This window comes from Lytechinus variegatus, chromosome 1 (genome assembly GCF_018143015.1).
Source record: "Lytechinus variegatus isolate NC3 chromosome 1, Lvar_3.0, whole genome shotgun sequence".
Taxonomy (NCBI): domain Eukaryota; kingdom Metazoa; phylum Echinodermata; class Echinoidea; order Temnopleuroida; family Toxopneustidae; genus Lytechinus; species Lytechinus variegatus.
This window is the reverse complement of record NC_054740.1, coordinates 43,060,435-43,073,861: the sequence shown is the minus strand read 5'-3', so window position 1 is coordinate 43,073,861 and position 13,427 is coordinate 43,060,435.

Here is a 13,427-nt window from a genome sequence, read left to right as displayed (position 1 = left end):
TCTCGTTTTTGCGTTGAAAACATAACCTTTTTGTCAATAGTTTGTTGGTATCATAGTCGATGCTACATGTCCTTCGGATCGTAGCACTCATGATATGGCCAACCGCGTAGCCAGGATTTCATTTTGGAGGGGGCGGTAAATGCACGCGAAGCGTGCCAACACTTACAGAGCGCTCCCTAGGGGGTGGGTGCAGGGAGGGGGAGTTTCCCACTCCCGCGCGAAGCGCGAAGCTTTTAGTGTTTCATAAATCAAAATGAAGAGGAGCCGTTTCTCTTGTCTCTAGTACCTCCAATTCGGTTGACTATATTGCGATTTTGAACCTTGTTTTTCAAAAGTGATTGTAAACGCACAAAAGAGGTATACAATGGAGGAAATTAAAATGATAATAACTCCGCGCGAAGCGCGGAAGCTAAAGTGATTTATCAATTTTTCTTGCCATAAAAAGGGTCCCGAGAAAAGGGTATTCTCAAAGATGTATTGAAACTTTCTTTGGAAAGATCAGATTTGATTACAAACAATTTAGCATCAGTGCATATTTTTAACTCGCAAAACAGAGGAGAAGATTGGTAGAGGAAGATATTCCTCCCCGCGATGAGCACTGAAACTCTGAAATTTCAAAGGGCGGACGTTTCATCAAATGCAGATATCTCTAATACCCAATCGTCTCTAATTCAATTGATTTTCTAAGATTATTGAACTTCATTACAAGGAAAATAGTGCGCATAAAGTTGAAACTTCTGTGATTTATTGAAATTATCTATCTATATAATAAAGGATGATTAATTTTTTTGACTTATCCTGAAGCGCTTCATTTTGAATATAAAGAAACTTAAGTGTCATTCAAAATTTCAAACTGAGGGCGCAAAACAGGACAGGAGATGAATGTATACAGGGAAATGACATGAAGTTTAATACAATTTGATGAAAAAAATATTGTACTTTTTTATTTAATACGACACGAATTCCATACCTTCCTCTTTTTAAATTAGGAACCTGTTTGCCCCCAAATTATGGTTGTTTATAGTAATGAGCTGAAAAGCGGGAGAAGCTGACTTTATGGAGGTGACGGCAGAAACTGATATAAAGATTTTACCCGCTCGGAGCCGACCAGACCAGAAGTTGCGCGATCAATTGAAAAAAAAGATAACTTCATACATTTACTTCGGCCTAACCTTACTCAAATTCATGCCCTAATGTATACAATTTTAACTTTAACTGGCAAGAATCACATAGCTGAGGTGGAAAAACAGGATTAGAGAAAAGGTGGGGGAACAATGGAGAACTTCAATATTGTCATTTAACCGCGCGCAGCGCGGAAGCAAAATTCATATATGAATTTAAAGCAAGAAGAGTGAAGGAGTTTCTCTTTTGAGAAAAAAATAAAGAATAAATAGAAAAAACACAAAGCTACCTTTCTTCCCTTTCCTTCCTTCCCTTTTCCTTTTCTCCTCTCCTTTTCTCCCTTCTTTTTTTTTCTTTTTGGGGACGTTTTTTTGGGGGGCGACCGCCCCCCTGGCTACGCGCCTGGATATGGCCTTGATCAGAACACTAGAAACTTAAGAAATTTCATAAATGATTACGAGCGAGCGGAGTGAGCGAGCCGAAATTTTCGCGTTTTCCCGTCAAAACATACATTTCTTGTCAATAGTTTGTTAGTAAATCAAGTATTAGTCGATGCTACATGTCCTTCTATTCGTAACACTCATAATACGGCCTTGAACAGGAGACTAGATACTTATGGAATTTCATAAATTATTACGAGCGAGCGGAGCGAGCTAACCGACATTTTAGCGTTTTCCGTCATTTTGGTTTTCATATTGGTAAAACATATTTTGTAAGAAAACGTATGTCTTTGTCTTGGTTCACTTGTATTCATAAGTATACATCATGATAAGCATGTATGGCCTTGTTAATGGCGATACCGTGATCATGTCGGCGACATGCGGAAATAAAAGATATAATAAAATGGAGCGAGCGAAGCGAGCGGAATTTTTTTCTGTGTTTTTCGTCGGAAACATGAGATTCTGTTCATTATTGCTGTCATATACATTATTGGGTAGGGGAACTGTCCGTAACCAGACCAAGGAGTTATCAGGCTCTTGCCCGATAACTCCTTGACCAGGCCGACCTCTGGGGAGACAAGCAAAAAAAAAAAAAAAGAAACGAAAAGGGGGGGTTTGAACCCCCGAACCCCCCCTTGCGTACGCGCCTGATAATAAGCATATGTCACTACATAAAACAATAATAACTCAAAGTGCGAGGAAATAAGTAATCGGGTCTGGAGAAAAAAATTTGGTGTATATAACTGAAACCAGAAGGTTTTAGCACAACAGGATTAAATATCTCGTTAAACAGACAATAGAAGCACCAGGAACAATGAAGACATAGGCCCTGAGCAAATTATATGTAATATAACATAAGTCACTGGCATAAATCCGTGTTGATGGGTGGGGGGGATGCCTGAAATATTTTGGCATTTTTTTGCAATCATGTATTTAGATATGCAAGGAATTGTCATTGATATGTCCACAGTGGTGTACCGTGGGTCACGGCATTCGGGGCACCAGCAAAATTTTTGAATCACTGAGTGAGCGCGCAAAGGGCGCTCATATGACAGTTATACTGACCTAATTGAGAATTTTTTAAGGACAATGTCATTAAACGGATATGTATCTCACTGATCAAATAATGCTAGCGCGAAGCGCGAGCTGATTTTTTTTCATATTCACACCTAAAAAGGGACATTATAATCAAATTTGTGTAATCACGATAGGTACCTGTCTTGCTAAATAAAGCGAGCGCGAAGCGCGAGCTGAAATTTTCGCATATTTTGACCCCAAACAGCGAGATTTTAAGGAATATATTTTAGGAATCCATTAATAGTAAGCATATCTCACCATAGTCATCTAATGCGAGTGCCAAGCGCTTGCTGATTTTATTAGAATTACATCTGAACACATGAAACACTTTTTGTAGTCATTGCAATCATGAGTATCATACGCATCTCACTAATCAAATATTGCGAGCGCGAAGCGCGAGCTGAAAATTTAGACAATTTTGACCTGAAGTGGGGCATTCTAAGGTTTCTTTGTAGGAAGTAACTAGGACCATTCGTGTTTCATTAGTCAAATGATGCGAGCGCGAAGCGCGAGCTGAAAATTTTTGATATTCAGATCAGAAGAAGGGACATTTTAAGGACTGATTTTAGGAATTCATGAAGAGCAGACATATCTCACCAATCCACTAATGCGAACGTAGTCACGGACAGGAAATGTTTCATATATATGAAATGAAGACCTTAACATGGGGCAATCACTTTTTGAGTCATGTAAAAGAAGCATATGTCACTACATAAAACAATGATAACTCAAGTGCTAGGAAATATATTTGGTTTATATTGACTTGAAAACGGGATGTTTTAGTACTTCAGGATTATATATCTCGTTAAACAGACAATGCGAGTACCAGGAACAATGAAGACGTAGGCCCTGGGCAAATAATGTTTCATAAAGTTATGATAAAAATGTTTCTTATGTAATGTAGCATAACATAATTATAATATAACATTATAATGAATAATATTTTCTTCTTTCCCACTACGTTTCTCTTCCTTTGTCCCTCTTTTATCCTTTCCCCTTTTTGGGGGGTCAGCCGATGGAGAGGGGGGGGGTATGTGCCCCCCGTAGTTACGCCACTCTATGTCCATATGGCAAATACCCTCCAAAAATATTATTATTTGTTAAGCGGTATTTTAGGAAGAATGTTTACCAATAAAGCAACTATCTCTTGTGATTTTTTTTTTTCATTTTTTTCGTAAAAAGTGGGGGATGTTTGTACAGGCCATCCCCCCCTCCTCGAAAAGTGGGGGGATATATCCCCCCAATCCCCCGGGATTTACGCCAGCGATAAGTACAATAAAATGACAATAATTTCTTCTTTCCCACTACGTTTCTCTTCCTTTCTCCCTCTTTTTTTCCTTTTCTCCGTTTTTTTTTTTTTTTTTTTTTTTTTTTTTTTTTGGGGGGGGGGCAGGCACGTGCCCCCCATGCCTCCCGTAGTTACGCCACTGGTAACGCCCCTAGCTGTAAGACTATGTAATGAAATAGAAATATTCTGAGATATACATGGGTTCAACCCCTGTTTATAACTCTGAGTCACTAAATGTTGTCCTATATACCAAAACCCAACACTGAGCTGTAGGCCTATATATTAAAGATCTTTTCGATATTCAGGCCCATCTCTCCAAAATGAATGACAAAATCTCCCCACCTTCAAAAGAAATTACAAATGCATATTTTTCTTATATGCATATTTAATCCATTCTATGTTGGACAGGGGTACAGTCCTTAATAGTCCCTAATTTAACCCTGCACAATCTACCTTTAATCCAAATATATTATACTTTACTTTATTTCGAGATCTCTATCGTTAATCATAACTGAAAATTATTTTTTGTACGTCTACATGTGTTTCAACTGGACATCGTTGGTCGTTGAAAAACAGCATTGCTGAATCGATTGTTCTTTTTTATCCTGTATAAATATGTTGAATATAAGAAAAATCAATACATGGGAAATCCGTGATAGCTAGTAGGACCTTCTACCCAACACATATCTACGGACTACGGGGGGGGGGGGGCTTGGGAAACCTTTCATGCATAGGTCTATTCTGCGACGATATTGAACGATGCAGTATTCCATTCATCGCCAACGGGGGCGCGGCGGAACGTATTTTATTTTTTGGGGGTGGGGGCAATAAAGGGCACTTATGTCGAGACAAACAGTTTACATACACCCATGGAATTCAGCGAAATTTGTTCGCTTGCCAAACATCGTTAAATTAACTATATTTTTTCAGAAATCTAAATACAATCATGACGAATTTGGTATCAAATGAAAGAGCTAATGATTGGGATGCCATTGGGATTAAAATATATTTCAGGTGGAATTTTCTTTGAAAAGAAAAGCAATATTTGTCCAAATGTTTTCTATTGTTTGCTATTATAATTTATTTTCAAACATCGCTTCAGAGAAATATATAAATGTCAAATTCATTATTTATATTACAATTTCTACCGTAATGTCATAAAAAATGTAAATAAGATGTTTCGTGGTGGGAAAAAAGAAGTAACTAGCAAAAAATATGAAATGCCTTTGTCCAGTTTTTTTTATTTATCTATAATAGGAAGATATTGGCAGTGGCGTAGACAGGTCCTTAGACCTGGGGGGATGATCCCTAGCTGCAATATATATATATATATATATATATATATATATATATATATATATATATATATGCATATCTATATGTATATATATATTTGAGATCAGTAGTATGGAGAGGGCCGTAGCAAGGTCAATACCCGTCTTCATCAAGCTTTATATAAATATATATATATATATATATATATATATATATATATATATATATATATATATATATATATATATATATATATATATAATTAATATATAAATATAAAGAATGAAGGAGATAACGTACTCGATAAAAACAAAATATCATGGGCCAAAGCAGACGAGTTAAAGATAACAAAATAACACGATCTGCCTCATGGATTATCTCGTGTGTCTTTTAAAGGGGAATGAAAGCTTTGGAACAAATAGGCTTGTGTAGAAACAGAAAAATCAAAGAATAAGAATAAAGAAAGTTTGAGAAAAATCGGACAAATAGTGAGAAAGTTATGAGCATTTAAATATTGCAATCACTAATGCTATGGAGATCCTCCTTTTGGCAATGCGACAAGGATGTGTGATGTCACTGATGAACAACTTTTCTTTTGGTGGACTATAAAATAAGCCTCAAAATGTCTCTTTTTGCTTTTTATTATGATGATACAAACTCTGTATCCATGATGTATTTAAAAAAAATATGTATTACATGCCCTCATGTAGAAAGAACACATGATCTATGGATAGATGTGATAAAAGAGGCAATTCAAGTGAAATATATACTAAAGTAATGGGGAGAGTTGTTCATCAGTGACATCACACATTGTTGTTGCATTGCCAATGGGAGGATCTCCATAGCATTAGTGATTGCAATATTTAAATGCTCATAACTTTCTCATTTATTGTCCGATTTTTCTCAAACTTTTGTTGATCTGTTTCTTTGATTTTTCTGTTTTCACACAAGCTATATTGTTCCAATGGTTTCATTCTCCTTTAAGCATTCACTTAGCTTTCAGCAATAAACAGGGCATCCAGTAATAACGAAACTTCCTTGCATATTTTTCATGGCAGTAATCTTTTGTTTGATCAATGACAAGGAGTAAAGATGATCATAAGAGAAATGTCATTTGTCGGATGTCTAGTTATCATCTTGGTCATGACAGTCCTGCTAAACATGATCTAGAATAACTAGTATTCCTTATTTTACTAGTATACTCTTTTAAAAGTAGCGATATTGTTAATGATCAAACGAATGAATCAACAACTAAAGGAATAAACAAATAAACAGCCAAATAACTAAAAAAAAATATCAATTACAATTATAGTAATAGGGGTAAAATAAAAAAAGCTCAACGTTATATTTCTTATCCACGTGCAGATATGCGGACACTAAAATGATAAGCACACTCTGTTTAAAATTACCATGATTACAAAGGCTTGATTGAATTAAGTATGGAAATGAAATAAACCTCACCGGGTTGTCGGAAGTAAACTGTATAGATAGTAACTTGTTATAATTTCGATTCATTTCTTATTATGTACCTTGTTATGATGATTATGATAAAAACATAGGTAAGGAAATGTAACAGTTTATAACCTTCAAACCTAGAAGACTGCGCACGTACAGAAATCACTGGTATAAGTAATTCCAAAATACATTGCGCCAAAAATATTGAGTGAAAAAACCTCGGATATCACTGAGGCCATCCAAAATTTGCACTTTCATTCCAAAATCATTCATTTACTAATTCGCTCCTTAGAGACTGAAAATTTTCACCTTTCCTTTGCAAAGTAGGGGTTGAGGACATGGCCAGCAGGGAAAAGGGTCAGTGTATGTGTATAGGTAATTTCTTATTAATTCATTTGAACAGTGTTAATGTGTTAGGAAAGCAATTGCTCTGAAAGGGAGTAATAAAGCGACACTTTCTTAAATCTGTAATGAAATATTTTGAACTTATCTCCTTTGCAAATACATAATTATTATAAGGAAATGTACTTGGTGAAACTCTGAATAACGATCCTTAAATGTATATGACGACGCAAGACAGCTGTTATTACTTAAAACTTGCAAGTTGTTAATGCATATATGATGATTGACTCTGAATAAAAGTCCAATTTTGATCATGTTTGTCATTGCTGTACGTTATGATTATTACTGCAATTATTATTGATTGATTTTAACTAGCATTCATTGCTTTATTACTGTATAGTTTTGCTTCTTCCCCCACAGAAACCTGGGGGGATGATTGTACACACCATCCCCCCCACCTAAAATTCTGGGGGGATGCATCCCCCCATCCCCCCGCTTTCTACGCCCCTGGATATTGGGGAAAATGACACCTAAATATTTGTCAGCTCCTGATGACTAAACAGTGTGATGAGGGGCATAACGTACTTATTCATTTGATATCAAATTCGTCATGATAACACAAATAAATGTTATGATGTTTCGCAAGTGTCAACTTTTCTTTGAATTTCCTGGGTGTATACCTCTGGCCTCGACTGTACATGTTAAAATTGGGATTTTGCTGCAAACGGATATTTTCACCATGAGATCATTTACGTGGAATAGGTGTTTTGTCGTAATCAAGTTGACCGATCGGACGGAAAGCCTTTCTGAAGTGATATTTCTGATTGATCAGATATATATTTGAAAGTCTTAAAAGACTTTCATGTTTTTTCGCGAAAGAGTGTAGCGACTGAGCGGTCTTGAAAAAAAAATCTGAAGTTGTTTAAACTTTGGTCAATAATAAAAAGTGAAAGTTTTAATATACTGACCAGAAAAAAAAAACATTTTGAAAAAAGACACTTTTTATTTTGTGAAAGGGCATTTTGGGGGCATTTTTTCCACCGAGGAATTGGGAGGTGGAAGTGCCCCCTGTCCTTTTCCTTTTCCATTGCCCCTGATCTTGTTCGTCAAGTACTCTATAAAAGCGTTTACTAGCTCGTGGGCCCATTTGCAATAGCTATAAAAAAAAAACAATCTGTAGATGCAGTATAAGCGGTACTTTAAGGGCTAGTATAGCAAGTCAATGATCCCCTGCGATACCTTGCAATTTTTTTTTTCAAACCCCCTACTTTATCTATAACAATGGGCCTACCAAATGCCGCTTGGTTGAAGTTTTATACCTCTAAATTTGTTTGTTTTTGTCAAAAGCGCTTTCAAATTTCTAGTGACTCTTTCATATAGGATACGATTTTTTTTCACAACCATTTTGAAAGTATTGATAAGCATGATAAGTATGCAAATTATCAAACGTATTTTTGTCTAAGATTGTATACACGAGTTTAAACTGTTTAAACAAAATGTATATACTGTAAGTTCATCTATTAATCAGCTGTATAAAAAACAGCGTGTTTTACTATGTAAATCAGCTCTCGTTTCGCTCTCAGAAACTTATTTTTTGAATCCCCCTAATGATGACAAAAACCCTGTTCATGGTAATATTCGGTTTCAGGTAGGGCCTGTTACAACCGATAATGTCGCTCTCATATGATTTACCTAATTCTTAATGTTGTTGCAAAAATTAAATTATAGTGGGATCCTGCATCTTCTCCAGATCAAGCTTCGCTCTCGCATTATTATATATCCTGAGGCCTATATACCTTTACATCGGATCTACGGGATAAAGTGTGCATGCAGTTGTTAATCTGCAGCCAAGTTTATCCTTTTCATGATTACGGATAAAAGATCAGACCCGATCAGACTCGGATCAGACAGCAAACGTACCGGGAAACGTGCACTGTTTGTAATATTGAATGAAAAGAGGGGTTGGGCTCCTGACAAACCCCTTTTCTTCCTTCAGTTGTTTATAAACCCTTTCTCCTCATTTCATAATCTCTTTCTTATCGTTCCTTATGTCTTTTTCATTCTGTATATAAATTCATTTATATACTCACTCTTTCCTTCTTTTGCTATAATACTCTCTGTATTTCCTTTTCTTTCCATTATGTAGATTTAGATGTGTAGTCTTATTCAAAGTATGTATACATCGTATCCTTATTGGGGACCTTGTCTTGACAAGCCTAGTTTTTAAGGTCTCCTCTTTTTTTCAAAATGTGAAATTTTGTGTAACTTTTTCTCCGTAATCCTACTCTCTTAATTCCAAAGACTTATTTTTAAGTCCAAAAGACTTATATTTTAAGTCCAAGAGAGACTGGTTAAAATGACAAAACCCTTGGATTTAAAAACAAAACTATCCTTAGACTTAAAAGTTTAAGTCTGTAGAAGTTTTAAATTTTAAGTCGTTTGGACTTGAAATTTAAATCTTTCTGGATTCATTTTTAAGTACCATCAGGATTTACTGCAGTTTAAGTCTTTCTACAGGTTTAAATATGAATGGTAAATCGCAACATAAAAACAAATCATGTAAGGGTTGTTTTCAAGTCCTTCTTAGAATTAAAAATATTGAACTTCAAATGAAACACGATACAAGTACTTCAAATTCATAAACATTTATTTTTCCATGAAATAGTCAATTATAAGATAATGTAGAATTTCAATTCCACAATAAACCAACATATGCAAATTCAAACCAGTTCATTACCTTTTTACAATATCAATCTGTTATATACTGCCTTACCACGACAAAAGTACTGACCATAAAATAGTTTACGAGTTATAAAGCAAAAACTATATTTTGTACGATTCATTTTATTTTTTTGCGAATTCATAGCTCAAATTGGTATATAAACAGATAAACCGATGATGCATAATAAAAAACTACAAAGTATTTTGGTATGTGGAAGTTTATGCCAAGTAAAATGGTAAAATTGGTCAAAAATTATGGTCAACACTTCCTTTTGCTGTGGTAATTCAGTAATTGCCCTATCTTTTGATGTGTGTACAAAATGCAAGTAAGCAACAACAGCAATCCAATCAGTGAATGTACATCATTTGGATTTATATCATTTACTAATCTCTAATAATCAGGCCTACTAATTCAGGATTTCTTGCCATTTACTCATAAAACATTTTACAGTAAAAGGGTGTTCAATGAGTTTGTGGCAGAAGTGTGCAGATCCTCTCATTCATTTATAGTTAGTGCCATTTCTCGTCTTTTTTTAGGTACAGCTAATTTAAAAAATATATAGTTAGTCATCGGTTTTTAACCCTTTTTACCATGAGATTTGGGACAAAATTCCAAAATCTGGCACTGTGCGGTCATCCGTTGCCCTGGTCTCAAGGGCTTAACACCAACAGAAATCAACAAGAACATGGAGACCATATTTGGAGATACTGCCCCTTCCTACAGAATGGTTAAGAAGTGGCCTGAATTCAAACATGGCAAGGAGAGCTTGGAATACGACCCCCGTCCAGGAAGGCCAGTCAGAGTCGCTGCACTGGGCACAATTTACAACGTTCTCAGAAACCGCTAACTGGCCATGTTAAATTACCTGTAGCTAAAAAACAAAAAATCGAAAGAATCTAAAACTTTTGGTGTATTCATGGATTGAGTAGATCTGCACACTTGCCAAATTACAATTTTGCAGTTCATCAGCTTCTATCTTAACCTTATATAACATGGGCTTTTTTGAAACTGCATAGCCCAGGGTGGGGTGGGGGGCATATTTGCCCCCCCCCCCCCCCGATCTTGGCCATCGATCGCAACGTAAATAGGCATACACGTTTTCCACAACGTAATCTCAAAAATTGTATAATTACATAATTATTCAATTTTTTTTCAATTCTGCTAATTTATGCATGAAATTAGAATTCAGCTGTACATCTGTACATACAGGTCCAAAACTGCTAAATTATGTCTAAACACTCTTTTCAGCATTCTCATCAAATGTACATCCCAAAAATGGTGGTATCAATTTTTTTTTGTTCCTATGTATTTTATTGTGTTTTAAATTTCTTATTTCTTTTTTCGACATGAAATTATTGATTCATTTATGAATTTTGGCTAGAAACAGAATTTGCATTGGATTTGTACATGAAATCATGTTTTTGAGCAATTTTGGGTCCGACGTGCTTATAAAATGTTGCGCAATTTCGGTTATCAAACGTCAGGCGTGAACTTTTCATATTCCGGATATAATGCAAAAATATGTTGAGGGGCTAAAAAGATGCAATGAAAACAGCAGTGTGGACTGTATAGAGGCACATTATAATGTTACATCCAAAATCAAAATGAGATAAAGTTTACCTAACCTAATCCATGTTAAAATTTGTCCCTGACACTGGCGGAAATGTTAACTTGGATCAACTGCATATTTGTACGGATTACAACAAATTTTGAGGGAGTGTTCATGAATACTTTGGTAGGGCTGGGTTGAATTTTTTTACATGTAAAAACTTTTTTGACCCTCCTATACTGAACCAAAATTTCATCAAAATTGTGTGAAATATACCATACAGTTATTTCAATGACTTGTCAAATAAACTGCATTTCATTTTACCCCTTCGAGGGGTAATTAAAAAAAAAAATGTTTCTCCCCCTTCTTTAAGATAAAATCAATTGGCAATTCAACTGGAAACTCTACTAGTGTTTGATAAAAATGGCTGCTAGCTACTGAAAAGTCGCATGTAGTGCAATTTTAATTGGACTAATCAATTAGTAATTGGAAGAATTATCATATAAAACAACTTTAATGATTGATATACCAAGATGATTTCCATCTTTCTGTATTCAAAAACTGTAAATCCAACAAGTGTAAACCAGCTAAAATTTCCAGTAAACATGGCAGACCTCGTTATCAGTCTTATGGTTAGGGAATGTGGCCTTAAAGGACAAGTCCACCCCAACAAAAACTTGATTTGAATAAAAAGAGAAAAATTCAACAGGCGTAACACTGAAAATTTCATCAAAATCAGATGTAAAATATGAAAGTTATGACATTTTAAAGTTTCGCTTCATTTCACAAAACAGATATATGCACATCTCGGGCGAATGAGGGAACTGATGACATCACTCACTCACTATTTCTTTTGTATTTTATTTTATGAAATATTTTTATTTTCTCGTCATTGTCATGAGAAATGAAGTTTCATTCCTCCCTAAACACATGGAATTCCATTATTTTAACATTTTGTGTTTCAGGCAAGGAGGTCCCAATCATCAAATTCGTAAAAATTGAAATATTGTATAATTCAAACAATAAAAAACAAAAGAAATAGTGAGTGACATCATCGACTCTCTCATTTGAATGTAACTGGCTCGTTCAAGTAACTGTTTTGTTAAAAAATAAGCGAAACTTTGAAATGTCATAACTTTGTTATTTTACATCCGATTTTGATGAAATTTTCAGCATTGTTCTTGTCTGATTTTTCTCTATTGATTCAAATGAACATTTTTCTGAGGTGGACTTGACCTTTAAAGGGATGGTCCGGGCTGAAAGTATGTAAACGTAATATATAGAGTAGAATTCACTGAGCAAAATGCCGAAAATTTTATCAAAATCGGATATCAAATAACAAAGTTATTGAATTTTAAACTTCAGCAATATTTTGTCAAAACAATCGTCATGAATATTCATTAGGTGGGCTGATGATATCACATCTCCACTTGTTCTTTTGTATTTTATTATATAAAATCAGGTTTATTCTAATTTTTTCAACCAAGAACTAGAAAAAGTGGATAACTGATTCTGTGCATTAGATATTTATTGCTGCAACTTCATTATAAGGGAGATTCACACAAGTATGAAATAATGAAAGAAATATGATTTTATTTAATAACATGAGAAAACGGAAAGTGGAGATGTGACATCATCAACCTACCTAATGAATAACCATGACAACTGTTTTCACAAAATATTGCTGAAATTTAAACTTCAATAACTTTATTATTTGTTATCCGATTTTGATGAAATCTTCGGCATTTTTCTCAATGAATTCTACTCTATGTATTCAGATACATGTATAAATATTTTTAACCCGGACCATCCCTTTAAAACAACAAAATGGGCTTCTAATAGCCTGTCAAATAATTCAACAAAGCCATCACCTCCTACTCTACTTTGATTATCACTAAACAGGCAGGAAATGTGAGGCTTTTCTTCATCTGTGCGCAAGGTAATCCTACTCACACGTACATCATAGACACTGATGCGCATGTAAGACAGAAGCTGCGTAAGACAGAAGCTGCGTCTGCTGCAGTTGTACTGTGTTCAGTACTTTCCTATATCAATTCACGTTGTGAATTGGCCTGCCTATTTAGTGATGATCAAATTATAACATTTTGGTCTAACACGAAGAGGGTTCAGTTTGTACGGATTACTAGTACTGATCAG